This window comes from Temnothorax longispinosus, chromosome 4, assembly GCF_030848805.1.
Source record: "Temnothorax longispinosus isolate EJ_2023e chromosome 4, Tlon_JGU_v1, whole genome shotgun sequence".
Taxonomy (NCBI): domain Eukaryota; kingdom Metazoa; phylum Arthropoda; class Insecta; order Hymenoptera; family Formicidae; genus Temnothorax; species Temnothorax longispinosus.
In genome coordinates, this window is record NC_092361.1 from 578458 (window position 1) to 595947 (window position 17490).

The following is a 17490-nucleotide window of genomic DNA, read 5'->3' on the forward strand; positions in this document are numbered from 1 at the left end:
CTGGGAACGTCGAATTGCTATTGAAGACCGAATCAGCAGCGCTGCGATTCCAACCGATGCATCCACTTGACCGGCGTTCGACGTCGACGATCATTGATATCTCGAGTAGCGACGCGCGCTCTGGCATACGTGCACATTTATGTATATAGATAATCCATATGTAATGCACATATACGTATATTATACGTGCGGCGCGTACATCTGAATGCACGTTCGACATTATTTCATTGCAGGCTCATATCGACATTTTTCCCTCGCGTTTTTTCCTTGCGATCCGAGTTTTGCAAAGATGTCGATCGCGCCGCATAAAAGAGTCCTTGAGTGAATTTCAATTCGCGCCGCGGCTGTCTTGCACGAACGTTTTCCTCGCGATATGTCAGCCACGTGTGTGCGTGTGTGTGTGTGTGTCCGCGGAAATTCTGAATTGTCGGCGATATACGGTGAGCTTGAAATTCGATACGCCACATAGGTATAAATTGCAGCTGGACCGTCTCATCGTGGCCTGAGTCTCGTTGATCGATCTCTCGGGCTCGCGTTTTATTTCATTTGAATAAAATCAAAAATTCTCTGGCGTCTTTGTTAACTTCTCATTATTCTACGTAGCTGGTAGGTATCTGGAGAGACATTGGAATGTCTCTTGTCACATTAGCCCGAGCGTGGATAATGAAAATGGCACGCCGCATTGTTAATTTAAAGTGGAAATGGCATTGTGCGCACGCGATTGACTTGTTCCGTGCTTGAATTCGAATTTATCGATTTCTTCGTGGCGTCTGTGCGTTACTCGATTGGACGTTTCTCGATTGAAAAGACGTCACGACAAGTTAGTGTGCATATGACAGCAGCATCGACGTAATCTTCGCGATAGAGCCGCGCGCGACCTGACGAATTCCGAAATACAAATTCCCGCATTCGTTCCTGTCCCGGGAGGGAGTTATTCACAGGCTGTTTGAGATATACACGTCAGATTGTATAACAATGTAGCGAATTGCGTGTTGATAGAACAAATAGCAAAAAAAAAAAAAAAGAAAAAATAAAGGGATATACGTTTCTGCTGCGGGTACATTAAAATTTAATGGGCGGCTTCATATGCATTTGGTTTCTACATTTTAATATTAAATAAGGCAACATCTCGAATATATATTTTCTAAATCAGAGCGTGACAAAATAATTTTGAATAAAAATGCGTATATCGAAACGTATAAAAATTATTTTTAAAAGATAATATATTTTATAATTTAAACTAATAAAAAAATAAAGAAGATTTAGAAAAATTTGAATACCTACTTTTCTAGATGCTCGTGTTGTCTAAAGTGAGATTCATCGTTTCGAAGCACTGGATTAACAGTGCAACTTTAAGATTCGGCGCAACTGTGCTGTATATATCGAACTAAGCTCGGCTGTTGTTACCCACACGGACGGAATCGCGAGAAATTAAGAGAGTCTCGAAATACACAGTAGTTACAGTCGCGGTCAGTGGAATTGATATCAGAGCGGAAGTGCGCTATGATAAATAGCTTCGCTGGTCCGATAGCGCGGCGAAGGAAACGAAGTCGCGGAAAGGGGGAAGCGAGCGAGACGGCGCTATTAATCAGCGACGGATGTTTTGTTGTATCTTCCGTAGAAGAAGATACCTCGTTGTAACGCCACCCTCTTCTCGCGAAAGTTCGCAAGAGCGCCCTATTGCCTATCTTCGCCGGGAAGAATTAAAGGCGCCTCGCCTGCAGAATTGGATGAATCTTTAATTAGTCCTGACAGGCACGCTCTTCGTTCCTTCCTGTTACGTGACAGACCGCGTGAATCACGCGAAAACACAACGCTTGCGCTCTTCCGGGCCGCTCTTCTCCTTCCGCGAACGAGTGCGGACGAGTGCGCCCCGAAACGGGGGCAAATAAAATTTACAAGGTACACAGGGAGCTCGCTTAACCCCTCCTCGTTATCGCGCGCATTGGTTAGTCAAACATTGATCGAGAAGGGGGGTACGTTTTAATTTCGCAATATGGAAACGCTATAGTTACGTTCAATGAGAAATTTGCTTCGAGCTCTACTACGTCCCCATCGAGCAACAATACTCGGGTGTATTAACTTAAGAACAGCACGCTCGAGGGTGTAATGGAGTCCTGCAAACATATCTGTATCTGAATATAGAAGGGCATATGTGTGTCCGAAAATTTACATTCTCAGGCAAAGACTATATTTTCAATGTTTACTCCTCATGTTTCTGGTATTTTTCATGCATCTTTCCCTGTTTTCAATATGGACAGTTAAGTATGTACAAGCTGAGCTATTTAAATGAGGTCATCATGCATTTCAAAATACACTTTGGATTACAAAAAATGGAGAGATATATATATATATATATCTATATGTATGTGTGTGTATATACATAAGTTCTATCTATTTAGAAGTAGGAATGGGATATATACTCGAATATGTACAGTTTACAATTCTGTTAGGAGAGATGCTTCACTTTTGATATGTTGACCACGATCAGCTTACGTGTGTGTGCGTTATTCTTAAATCACATGATATCCATAAATTACATCGTATGCATATTTTAATATGCGCAAAAGAATATAAACGAGCGCAGTCTGTGAGCGAGCGAATGAACGTAATTACAGAAGGATTATTGCAAACTGGGATGATAAAAAAATATCATCCCAGGGCTTCACTTTCTCTCATCTATGGACACTTTGAGCAATTTACAATCGATTTCTTTTTAGCGGAAACTTCATTATGCATTATCATTTTAACTAACTTTAGCGGTATGTGTGTAATTATATATAACAGAGTTTCGTTCATTTATATTCAAATGACCCGAGTTTTTTAGAATTTTAATCCGAGGTTTAATCAGATTTAATGCCCATTAGTCGGAGCATTCAATAATGAATAGTTAAAACTTGTAAGTTGTAAAAGTAATAGTCTTCGCGTTGCGAGAGAAAGAGATCTTCTCTAAGAAGAAGAATCTTCAAATTTAGAATCTATCAGTAAAATTAAAGTGTTAAAAATTGTAGAATACTCTGTACATACGACAGCGATACTTCATGACCTTTGCTATGAATAAATATCTATACGGTTTAAAATAAACAATACTTTTGATTTCGAGAGAGAGCCTCGGGACATTTGAAATATTGAATTTGCACGAAAAATGTTTTTCCCACGCATCATGCATATAAATACGTACACACACGCGCGCGCGCAAGTCTCGGGAAGATCCTTTGTACATCATGTGAATGCGAGCGAGGCGTAATCACAAGTTAGAAGAGATCGTAACGATCATCTGCGGATCAAAGAGACGCGCTTTCACGTCGTAGCTCGCGAGCTCGCCAAACGAAGCCCGCGTTGCCGCGAAGCCGTAAAGGTTCACGGAGCGAATACGTGACACGCGAGGCTCCGTCGCGTCGTCGGTGCCGTCGGTGGGCGATGCGTCGGCGGTTCTCCATTACGGCCGCACGGCAGACGCGCACTTTGCCACGGGCTCTCCGGCACCGCGCGGGGAGAAGGATGCATTATCTGGCGCGTTTAAACCTCAAAGGACCTCCGGCCCGTGGATTCCGGCCAAAATGTTTTAATTACTCACGGTACAAAAGCGTAGGAAACGTAAAAAGTGCCGGGCACCGGTTGAAAAATGAAAAGCGACGTGGCTATACGCGTCCCGGCGCCGTCGCCGCCTTCGCGCGCGTAAAACATAGAATTAAATTAGAAGAAAAACAGAGAAGGGGAGGGACAACGCCGGGACAACGATGTTGCTGCGACGGGCCTTTATCTCGTTTGAACGCGTAAAAGATCTATTATTTTAATTTTCCCCTTATACTCCGATTCGCGAGCGCGACAAAAAGAATTGAAGAATTCGCGATAGTCGGATAAATCCAAAAGTTAAATAAATGGCTTTTCTCCTCTTTCTATACAGAGAGAAAAATTAATAATAGTTGTTACCGATAACATAATAATCTATGAAAGTGTTTAAAAACGTTTCAATTTTTTGAAGCAGTCCATTTTCTTCTTTGAAAAATTTAACAGTGTATCGCAGTGTTATATCATTTTCATTTAAAATAAAACCATAAAACCATAGAAGAACAATTCGAGAAGACAAAAGTTCAAATAAGCCAAGAATCAAAGAGCATGTGAAGACTTTGTATAGCACATTGGTTTTAACAGGATTCTGCAAATTCGAAGTTGCTTTTAATCAGAGATTGGTGAAATCTATATATATTTATATATATATATTTCTATCTATATATATTTCTATCTATATATATTTCTATCTATATATATTTCTATATATATATATATATGTAATCTCTTCTCGTGAATATCTTTTATATGATATACAATACATAATGTGAGTCCTTTGTATTTATTCACGATTACGTGGCTCCTTTATGATTTTGTAAAGGACGTGATTATTAACATAATTCACATACCGTCTCGGATCTGTATTATATATATATAACACGATTTAGGATTTCCCAATTAATGTTTCTGATTAATATCTGTTTTATCATGGCTATTTAACCACTGACGTCCGACTGGCCATCCTAATTAATTACAACAAATTGATGCAAGTGTTCATAAAAGCGTTTGTCCGGATGGAAAGGGGATGGTGCGTTTTCACTTCGGGGCATTCAAACCACATAGAGAAGATAGATGGAGTTTCCGCTTGTGGGAGATATATTAAATAAACTAAGCGGACTATGTGCGCGGTCTTGAATGAATACCTTCCGGCAAATAGAACGCTAATTAGCGGTAACGAGCAATATAAGTTGTCGAATTATGCAATCGCGGGATTAACATAATTCGTGTTCGCTCAAAATAGTCATAATACCGCGCATATTGTGGCGATACAAACTTCTATGGCCAATTTCGAAATAGGTATATTAACAGGATAAAGTGCACAATGAGAGATGTTTATGAAAACATGTGTATTACTCGATGCCGATGGTATAGTTCAGTCATATTTACTGCTGATCCCGTGTTATTAGCAAATTTATGTAATTGCGATAAAGTACAAACAATATTGATAGTAACACGATATAATGATTCACCAGATTTATAACAATTCATTATTTTTTATCGAGCGCACTCAGATCAAGTGAAAAAAAAAAAACGCAAAGAAAGTCGAGGGCGTATGATCAGTAGACGATATAAAATCTCTTTTTCTCTTAACCTAATGTGGTTATACAATTTAAAATTATAAATGTTTAAAGTTAATAAATACATATTATGTACTTCCTTTCTCCCTCACTGCTTACAATCTGTTACTGATTTAAAAAAATAATATCGAGAGAAGACTTTGCTTGGAGACTTTTGCTCATCGATAAAAATCTCTAAGAAAGAAAATTAAAACAGACACGAGAGGAAGAAAAGCATCGTTTCCACCATCCACCACGGGTTTGAGAAATGTCGAAAGGGCTGCTCTTTAGATAGAATTTCCTCTGCTCTTTGTCTCTAAAAAAAAAAGTATGCAACCGCAACGTAAAACGCGAAAATTTTGCGAGAAAGTCGACGACGGAATAGCTAATTTTCCGCAAAACAGTCGTCGTAGATTTAGAAGTGATTTACACCTGTGTGTGCATATATATATACTTTCTCGTGCCTTCATGCACCGCTACTCGACTTATTCCATTACAGCGCCTCTTCGCGCGCGAAGAATTCTCCGAGGACGTCTAATTCTCCGCGTCCCTTATTTCCCGGACAAACAAACATGAAACTGAAACATGCGAAAGAAATCCTGCGACTAGTAAACGAGAAACTCGGGTGAGGTTCCTGACTAAATTGGTTGAGCACGACGGACGCGTGACGTTATACACAACCGACGAGGACTTCAACTTGAAGATCGTTCGTTAGCACGCGAGTATACAGGTCGCTTCCGACGTCGAGTTTTACAATTTATAAAATAATGCTGCAGAACTTTGATATGTGCTCTATTTTGAGAGATCTCGGATGTAGGAATAATTGATTTCTTTTATTAAACCGTACGTGGCAAGGTCACGATGCTAAGTATTGATTCGAGACAACCTACATTTAATTAATTATTTTTATTTCTATCAAAAATTTTATATTACACCAGAGATTATTTTAATTCATTTAGAATTGGTATTTTATATTATGTAAATTTCGCATAATCTTCTTGTAATTATATAAATGTTCGCACGTTTCTATTATCGATGATGTTATCGGGATTGTTTAACTTATAGCGTTCAATTAACTCTCGGAAAGTTATTTGTCAAATCGATCCTGCTCACACTCTTTTCTGTTATGGTTCTCACTCAACGTCCGTCATCCCTACATCTCGGGACTGGATATACGGTATGGCGGAAGATAAAATAGAAACGTGCCGCTTTTCGCGATCGCTGTTTCCTCAAACGAGCGCGCGGCGCTGTTTCAGACTGAGAAATAGAAACGTCAGAAATTTCCGAAATATAACATCGAGACGAGCATCGAGAAATTTATTAGCTTTTATATTTTCTGCGTATATAGGGAATTTAGTTTATTATAAAGTGAATTAAATTGATCCTTTTTCAAATCAATAGAAAACTTTCCTTATCTCGATGTTTCGATTTACAGTACGTTATCGATACTTTGCTCTCCGATTTCCAATTTTATTTTATATGTTATTATATAAACTGTACTCTCGACCGAGTCCTGTATTTCATGCGAAAACTATATTTTATTATATATATTATAAAAATATCTTAGCAATAAAAAATATTTTCAACTTCATGCGAAACTCAAATCATTAGTAATAAACTTTAAAACAAGTGTTATTTATTCTGTTTTTTTTTTGCAGAAGTATCTAATATAAGATGCTTACATTTATATTTGTAGTTATATTTTTTTCATGCAATTTCGTAAGAAATGTAGGAACTTATTGAGAAGGGGAGCTCAGTTTACGAAACAAAACAAAAATTGTTGGAAACGTGTTTCTGAATATTATTTACTTCTCTTAATTAATATGGAAAGCGCACCCGACCGAGGAGGGATGCTGAATCCCCTGAGGTCATCCGCCGTATTTATACGGAGTGAATCTTTTTTCCGGCTATACGGAGTGGCACAATACCGCCCGATGTATACCCTGTAGCTAGGTTCGTAATTAAGCCGATCGCTAGATGTATTATGCAAGCATAAATCGACGGCGGAAAGTTATAATTGAGTATGAATAATTAAAATACACGTCCAGATCCGAGGGAACTCCGTACTTTTCACAACAACATAAAAAGTCTCGTCGGATATTTATGTCGGTTAATTATTCCATACACGCGCACACAACAGCCTTGAAACAATGGGATTTCCATCATAATACGTGTAAATGCCAATAATCATATTCTTTAAACAATATTTCGATATCGCATTGCGATCAACATTTACGTTACGCGAATACGTGAATATAACGCTTGTAACGCGTCTCTTCAGTAATTAACATGTTGTAATCTGCAATTCAACTTTGCAAACGTTAAATTTATATATGGAGGAGTAAAAGTCATATTATAGTGGTGTAAGTCAAATTTTGTATGATATTGTCTCGTGTGCATAGATGCAATTTATATTGTATAGATTACATCTATGAACACGAGTCAATATTTGAAAAAAATTGACTTACATCACTATGGTTTTTACCTCTCCATATATTAAAGGTAAAATGCTCGTGAAGTGGAACAACAAAGATAAAGCGACAGTACGTGCTCTTTGTGTTAATTTACATTTTGTCGACAAGAAACGGATATGTGGCGATTTAATCTCGCAGGTAACCGAGACAACAACTGGAAGCAAAGTAACGCGTTTACTAAAACGATATGTTTTTCATACTAATATTTACATTTCGTCGCTCCGACAAGAAGTATGTCGCAATATAAAATGAAGTGTCACGAATATGAATGTTTCTTTAATGTTTCATGTACGCGGGGAAATTTAAAGAAAGCGGTCTGCTTATATTGTGTGTTATTCTGCGCACTCAGTGCACATTAAAGCCGTCGTATACAAATCAACGTATATATATAAAGTGTATGCTTAATATAAACGGGTTAAGTCACGAAATCCTCAATATTCTTTATTGTACTATTTGGTAAAATATATATTGGGTGTTTTATCAATCGAAATATTTGCATTTTACTTTAAATATTAGAGATTAAATCAGTGTACAATGGCTTTAATGTGCACTAAGTGCGCACTAGTTCTGCCAATGAAAAACGCTATTAGTGAGTAAGATTTTTGGGAAAATTAGATGAGCAGCGCATTTTGTAATAAAAGTTGGAATCTTGGTAAGAATTTCGAAAGATTTACCAGTAAAAGTATTCATTAATTGATTGCGTTTATCAAAGTAAGAAGACATGCGTATATGCTTAGCTCTTTTGAAAATGCCGAAGATTTAAAAGGAGAAAATGGCAAAAAGAACGATTCTTGCTAGACGCGTCGTTTGTCAGACGACATGTAATTATATATTAACACGTTGTCTGCCCAGCATATTTTGAATGGTTTACCATCATAATAGAATTTTCATTATCATAAATATATAATGATGGAATATTGTGTAGAATAATTAAATAGATCTTATTTTCGTAGATGATATGAATTGTGCACTTTTTACTTTACGTGTTATCTAGCTAGTCAAAATTTTATATTAAATTTATATTATATTCTTTACAAGCGTTTTAAAAGATTTCGATAACATCGGTTTCGATCACCAGTGACCACTAGGATATCACTGAAAAGTCAGCCGTTGGTCACGGATGAACATGGCAGTCAACGTGTTAATTGATATTCTGGATAATAATATGAATTCGATAATATAAATTATATAGAGCTTTCAGCAACACGGTATCGATTTTCAATATTCCACAAACGAATTCGGATAAGAATAAAACGTATCCTGAAATCGTGTGCGAATGTGCACAGGCAAAACTTAGACCTAGATAAACGCTCACGATTCTGCGTCAGTTTTACGTGGTGGAAACATTACAATGATATCCACCATTCGTTTTCGGCGGCGGAGAAAGAACGAATCGGAGCGTCCGCGATCGGCAGACGCGTTTCAATTTCATACGTGAACGCGCCCGTCATTTCCTCGTATGTAGAAAGTGTCAGAGAGTAATGAAAAATTTACTATGTATCGAGAAAACCGAAATATGACGGGTCCTAGGTAAATATAAATTACGCTAAGTATATCGAAATATGACAGAATATATTACAGCACATCGAAATATGTTATAGTATCCTACACTGAGAAAAAACAAATTTTAATCCAAAAAAATATTTATTAGGTGGCTCCTAATAATAGCATATTTACTTACTTTTTACACATATTTATTTAGAATTAGATATTTTTATTTTAATTAAATAAAAATATCTAATTCTATATAAGTAAATATGTGTAAAAAGTAAGTAAATATGCTATTATTAGGAGCCACCTAATAAATATATTTTTGGATTAAAATATTTTTTTTCTCAGTGTATATACAATAAACTAAGTTAGATATAAATACTCCATATATCTTATTTCAAATTGTCTGCAATAGGAAACATGAATATAACATGTTAATAAATAGAATTTTGTTAAAAGCGTTAGTTAATAATTGTTAAAACGTATACTTAGAATAAAAATTATACATGCTACAAAATGTTGTAATTTCTATTTTATAATTCTCATAATCGTATAATCACACAATCTATCTTATAATCATATAGTTTACTATAATCTTTTCTGGAGGTTACGTTCTTTAAATAAATGGCTTTCGATGCATGGCAAATAGTTTCTGTTTTTTATTATAATCGTCTTTTTTTATTAAGACATTTGCTATATACGCGCGGAATAGATATGCATTATTACGTTTGTACAGACGCGTACATCACAGTCGATGCAAACTTATACATCTCTCAAGTGGCTTGACGAGGACGCAGGACTCGCGAATCGACTAGAAAAACACGAGTTGATGAGCATAGAACGGACTTTTAAACCGGTGAGAATGGGAAGTTGGATGTGATCCAATGCGAAGGTAATCGGCAGTCTCGGATTTCGTGTAAACAGTAAAAAACTCCTCGAGTTGGAACCCGACCAATAGCTTCGGTATTGTGCCGTAACTTCCTCTTACGGCCAAATAACAAGTAGCCTGTAAAATTGAAGCATTCAATTTTACAAGCCGCGGCATCGAAGCCGCCGAGTCCAATAGCGAACGGTTTGCGGAAAAACCGGTGCATACCGGTTGCCTTTCGAGCCTGCTTAGAAATTTAGTAACTTCCGCGCGTAAAAGAAGCAGACGTGTATATCTAGAAGTGAAGGAACAATTTACGTTTGTACTTGTTGTTCGTATATCGCAGCGACCAAAAGATATCTCTTGTTTATTTAATTATATACTTTTATTACATTATATACTTATACTTAATGTAATAGATTGAAAAAGTTATGATAAATGATAATTTTCTCGAATTTCTTCGAAAAAATAGACTCCAAATTTATCTACTTTAAATAATATAAAATATACGTTTGTTACATTTCACTTCTTTGAAATTAAACTTTAAAATTAAAATTTTTAACTCGTTTTATATAAGAGATTTCTTTTTCTTTATTTATAAGAACTTGCACAATCATGTTTAAAGGTGTCTCCTTACGGATAATTTTCAATTTTCCAACTAGAATCGATGACATAATGCAAAGGAACAATCCTCTCGACGAGGAGGCAAAGAACCGAGATTAATTTTCAATATTCTCATCCAGAACGTGAAGTACGACGAGAAAATAAATCTCCGGGATGCCGCCGTCGCGGGCGTTACGAAGGGAAGAGTGGTTTGATCTGATTCCATGGCTAGGGGGTAAGATGAGGGGACTGGAGATGGTTTTACTTAAGAAGCTTCCGGCCCACCTTCACTTCACTTAGCCGCTGGATGCGGTTGGAGTTTCAAGTAAACATCCGGCTGGGCCACTTCCTCCGGGAGCGAAACTACAGCATATCTGATTTTCTAACTGATCATGCTCCAATAACTCTCATCTCTCCCCTGCAAGTTGCGGGTCTTTGTGTTCCTGCACGAATCATAATCTAAGTTTGAATGATAGCGATAAACTGCGACGAATGTGTGTGTTACAAATTGGATTGCTCGTCGAAGTTCCATTTCTTGAAATAAAATGTTGAACATTTAGACAGTTAAACATATCAATTTAAATAATCGATGTTAGTAAAGAAAAATGTCTATAAAGAAAATTAAGAATTGATGTAGATATAAAAATACTCCTTATGTTGATCGTTCATCAACATAGGGAAGATTAATTAATACACTGATACATATAGTTTTATCTTTAAAATATAACCACTTAAATGTTGAAAAATATTTATTTTGATTTACCAGATTATTATTTTTAATCTAAAAATTATAATTTTTATTTGCAATAGAAAAGCTTGGAAGAAAGAGAGAGAGAAAGAGATCACAAATAACATTTCAAAGAAATTGTAACATATCCAGATACGTATACTCTTTAAACATTTAATGCTTCTCTTGTTTGACGCATCTCAAGATATAATTGCACACAATTATTACAGAGGAAAATGTTATATTAATATTTTAACGTAACCATTGAATCGATTTGAAATTCAGTGGACCATCCCACGAGATTCGAGAGGCGCGTATAAACGCGTGTGTTTCGCGCACACAATACCCTCTTCCTCTCTCGTGCCCTCTTTCTCTCTCACGGCAATTTTAATGCGCGCATTCATCACGCGGACCAACAACATGGCACCGCGGAGGCACAGCGTGAGTGCGAGAGTATATAGGAGCAACGGAATAAATTCGGCAAACTCTGATGCGGCATAAACGGCGTTTCGCCCCCGATGACCGGACGCCCACTATTTAAACGGGAGCATTATTCACCCGCAGCGTGACCCTTTCTCCTCCTCCCCCCCCCCCCGTCCTGAGGTAGCCCCAGTGTGCCATTTTTGCGGCATCCAACAAATTTACGCGAATTTACATCGGTAGATGTCCGGTGCTCTCTAACATGCGCGCTCTCTCTCTCTCTCTCTCTCTCTCTCTCTTTCTCTCTCTCTTTCTCTCTCGGATGGCGACGTCTATTACGCTTTCCGGATCGGACTGCCACCGTTGTGATAGGCAGACACCGCCGCGCCGTCCAAGAGGATTCGAATCTGTTATTTGAAAAAATGCGCGCAACAGTACGCGCCCGGAATACTGATTTTTCGGCGGGAGCATGCTTTTCCGCGCGACAGTGCCAAGTTTTACTCGCCGCGATACTCGTGGACGGATTCCAAGTGCGTCGCATTTTCCGCGGGGAAGTAAGGAAAAAAAAGAATTTATGGGATATATCCGATGTGGATCAAGTTGAAAGAAAAAAGAATGACGTAACCGCGTCAGTAGTAGCCCGCTTCGCGGAATTATGAGAGGGTTTAAAAATATGTTGGCGGGGAATACGCTTGACTTAATACACGCGTACCTACCTACCTATATCGCAAAAGAGTGTCGGAATTAAGTGAAGATAACTGCATCGCGCGCGACGCGTTTGGCTTGCGTCATTCGGTCGTGCGATTTTTCATACGACTGCGATTTTTACGACATTCCCAAACGCTATAATCTTTTAACCATTTGTATTAGAATCAACGCGTATAAGGCTGGTGTAATTTCCGCCGCGCGAACAGATCGGCTTGCCTTTCGATTATTGATATTTGAACGGATGAGATTTAACGCCGTGAAACACATTTTGGGTCTTGACGTATGCATAGGGAACGAAACCATTAAATCTCCCATCCGGTGCTGAAACGCAGCGGAAATCGGACTCGAATTTAGCATTGTAAAGAAGGCGGTCGATAATAATTCAAAGAAAAACGTATGGCCAACATTATTTCTATACATTTTGCATGACCGTCGATAGAATGATTAAACAAGAATAATTTTATTAATCATTTGTTACTTCGTTATTATTGAATATAATGTATACTGTGCTATAAAATAAATTAATTATCTCATAATAGTATAATAGTATTTCCTATAATATCTATCGCATAATATGCATAACATGGAATTAATATTAAATACATATAAAATTATGTAAAAATAAAAACGGCCAGTAAATAGCGATTTAGTAGTTGCAAAATCCAATTACAGTTAAATTTCTAATCTGCTAGGATTGAAATTCCATTTTCTATTCTGATGCCGCTATTCATTATAGGAAATCAATAAATGATGTAATTGGTTTCAGGATCTCCAAAATGGATGCTCGGCATCTAGCGCCCAGTGATAATTAATATCTAAAATTTCTGCTGAAAACAGGAATAAAAATAGTAACGTATTTTAACGAAAATAGTAACGTATTTTAAACCTGCAGCACTGTGTTTAATAGTAACGTCATTTATCACGCGATACAAGAAGAGCTCGGCATCATATTCATGCATTCGCAAGTTTCACATTTACCTAATTATTTCTAATTAATCATTCTATGTGTGCCCCTCTTTGTGTAACAAAATTTCATTAACGAATATCGACGGAACGAGATTTATACCGTGTGCTGCAACGTACGATTGGATTCGTGGATGCGTCTATCGTGCATCAACGAACGGTGAATTCCATGTAATGAAATGTCAGTGAAACTCGATTTCAAACGCTCGATGCAGTTGTAACGGTACGGTTCCGCGGAACGAGAGACGCTGCGCTGCGCTTCTAATGAACCACGTTTCATACGGTAATCGCGTGTGTAGCGCGCGATTCGATCGAACGACCTGTGCGCGCGATACGATAAACGCCATTTGGCGTTTCGTTTCACGCTACCGGCACAATTTTTCGTTACAACGCGACACGCCGCGTCGGCGCGCATTGCCGCGCCGTTGCAACGCGTTAACGGGCCGTTGCGCGTTTCCGGCGCGCGTTCGCCGGGGCAACGCGTTAACCATTAGTGCGGCCGTCCCGAAACGTTAATCGAATTCCGACAGGTATAGCGTGCCCGGCAACGCGGTCTGACGAAGCTGGCGCACGTAATACATTGATCAGGTTAATCGACGCTTCAGTTGGTCGGAACCGCGCTATTCGGATTTTGATACTCGGTCGTCAACTAGGTACGGAATAGCTTATCACGGTATCTTCAACCGTACGATTTCCGTTCTTCTTCTTTTTAGTCTTTCACCAGTAGTTGTAAAAATTAATTTATCACACGTAATATATACTATACATGCATTTAAATTTGTATAGCAGAAAGTACTGTAGATGAAAGGAATATAAATTTCATATACATATGCGCTATTATTAGAGATATGTACATACAATCTTTTATTCTTTTTTTAGAATAAAATAGAAAGTAATAAAATTCTCTAATTTGCGAATATGTATTTTTCGAAATATTTTAAGTTAAGTGTGATTTCCTTTAGAAATTTAATAAGTAAAAATTAAGAATGTGCTATTTGAGGCTATGTGATGTAAGTCTCAGTTGCTTCTCCCTGATGAAGTGAACCGAAATGTTCACGAAACGTCTGAATCAAATAAAAACTTCACGCGGCTGGCTCCACCCGGTAGCCAAACTCAATTCAGAAATTAAAGATGTTAGTTTAATAAACAAATAAAAATGTCTCTCTTTTTGCCTGTAATTTAGAGACCCTGACCTTAAAAGTGATGACATTATTTCATAGTTTTCGAGATATGTAAATTCACTCGTTATTTGGTCAAGCCCTGCGCATATTGATCTTTGTAGTTACTGTGTATAATTGGTCGGTACATATATATATATATATATATGCATGTACGCATATATAACAATCTCATTGCGTGTGCGATTTCATCGGATGAACCAATGAACGATGACTAGGCGGCAGAGTGTATAACACTATTATGGGAAATCGAAACGTGTTTATGGAATGTGGTTGTCCGTAAATACTAAATAATATGCGTCCACGTAACCTTGCGGAAGGTGCTTTTCAGAGATTAATAATAGCTTTCGCCGATGCGATATACCGCGATACATGATTGCAACCGAAATATTGATCTCGTCGAAAACATATTTATCCGCAAGTAACATGCATCTACGTCCCACGAATGTAATTACAGTATTCCAGTCTAGATAAAAATTTCTTCCAACCATATAACATATTATGAAAAAAAGCATTGCTTGTCTCCAAGATGCTTAAGATTTCATTAAGACTGACACGAATTTGATTCCTCAAAAAATTTGAAGGCTCCTTCTTCTTGAGCACAATTATTCCGTCAATAATTGAAAAACAATAACTTTTTAAATAATCTCTGTGACTTCTGCGATCTTAAAATAAATATTTAACTAAACAGTTTTAAATAAATATTTTTCATCTGCATTCATTTAAAATTGTAAATAACAAAGTTTGTGGCCTATCTATTCTCTATACCCATCCAGTCGAGTCGATTTCAAGAAATTGTCGACAAGCAAACGCAATCTGTGTTGGAAATGCCAGTAAAGTCTACAGTTACCGCCTCAAATAATACATCCCGTAACAGCTCCACCCGCACAGCTCCTAGCTCCTACTAATGGAGGGATAAAACCGCGTGTTTCTCCCTCGAATTAAACCGGGCGAGGAGAAGGGAGAGGAAGGAGAATCCTCTCTTCGTTTCCCGAGGAGTGCGCTATTTCCCGATAGAGAGCCCGGCATTACCGTTACAATGAGATTCCGTTACGGCGCGGCGGAAGTACATCGGGAAAGAGAGAGAGAGAGAGAGAGAGAGAGAGAGAGAGAGAGAAAGAGAGAGAGAGAGAGAGAGAGAGTTCCGCGACACGCAAACGGCCGCGGAAACAAAGCGCGCGGCGCGATCTTGGTTATTTCATATATCTAAACCTAAATACCGGCCGCACGGAGGAGACGTCTCAATGCCAGACGGCATTATGGTCGCTTCTGCCTGCCTGCCTGCTTGCCTGCCTGCCTATGCAGCGCTATCGCCGGGCCAGAAACCAGCAATAATTCATTGTCCATTGCGCCGCACGGTGGTGGCGAGTCGGGTGTACTGATGATTTCCTTCCGGCGTTATGGGCCTTGCTTCTGCCCCGGCACCGCTCTGTCGACTCCCGTCGACGTAGGAACGGACGGTTCTTGATGGATATTGTAGGGTGCCTGCCATTGCGATGATGCATCATCGTGGATGATTTAGCGCGGGCTAACGCGTCCGCCCCCGCACGTGCTATTTGGCACCCCCGCACGTGCTAATCACCGCGCAATTCTACCGGGATGTCAAGGAATCCGTAATTTCTGAAAGGTTAATGCTTCCCTTCGGAAACGGGAACACTCTCGTCGCTATAAGAGGAAGATTCGAAAGAGCCAATTCGAACGCGAGAATAATTGGGAAAATCTCAAAACTCTATCCAGAATAGTAAAACGAAGATTCCTGCGTTTGTTAAAGTTGTTAAAGTTTTTGAATGTTCTTATTTTTCTCTATTTACAAATAGAGAAAATTTTTCCTCTAATTTTTCGTATACATCTATTCTTACTTGTAAATGTGCATAAATATATATGTATCAAATACTTTAACGTCACTTATATATCATTAATGTAACTTATTAAAGATTAATAAGCGACATATGGCTAGATCCGAAATCGTTAAAGAGATTATCGTATGGGTCAGGCATGTGCCGACATTACGTCAATGTCTAGACGTTTGTCTAGGTAACTGTAGACGTCAATGGCGAATGCAGTCGCGATAAATTTTCGCTGATCGACTGGCTTCCTCCTCGACGGATAATCCATCAAAACTCGCCGGACGATTCGCGTCGAGCTATTCGGTCGGCAGTTGCCGGCACGAGAAGTTTTCCCCGTGCTTTCGTCACTTTCGTCATTCTCGTCTCCGTCTTTCTCCGGCGACGCGGCATCGTCCTCTTCAGGATTTCTCGAGTGTCGGGTGATGGAACGCGCCGTTTTAAAACCTCGAATCACTCGAACGAGCAAGCTAAAAGGATTTCGATAGAGGCATCGAGCATTGACAAAAAAAAGGTAAAAAAAGGACGAGGAGAAGATGGGACGCGCGAGAAGAAAATGGAGCCCGGAGAGGCGCGAAACACGAGGAGCGCGATTTCTATCGGCGTTCAACCCGCGATTCTAAAGATGCGGATGATGATTATATGTAAGCTCACGTGAAATCCCTCTCGAAAGGTTTCGGTGTTGTTTGATAAAAATATACGAAGAGTTTACATAAATTGAGTAACATAAATCGAAATGAGCTCTTGGAGTTATTGTGTCATATAAACGGAACATAAAAAGAGACGGTATGCGATAGCAAATTTATAACCGTTATTTATGGAAATAATAGAATAGAAGGATAAAGGAAGATGAGAAAAGGAAAACGATAAGCAAGAGTAAACCTTTTCCTATTTCGATGTAAATGTATTCGAGGTACTCCGCTAGGTTTATCAATTCTTTCCCGTTCTCGAAACCAACGATTCTTGGTCGTCCGTGGTAAAATACACGATGATATACGTTTGTACGTTGAATGGACATGATTAATAAATGTGATTTAATGCGAGCAGGAGTCGAGCAAAATGAAGAAGATCAAATGCAAATAGAA

At 38.4% G+C, this 17490-nt stretch overlaps 1 long non-coding RNA gene across 2 annotated transcripts in view; it reads right to left on the reverse strand.

The window, feature by feature from the left end:
- LOC139812376 (uncharacterized) overlaps window positions 1–17490 on the reverse strand; it is a 149541-nt gene that overhangs the window by 60721 nt on the left and 71330 nt on the right. The window lies entirely within an intron of this gene.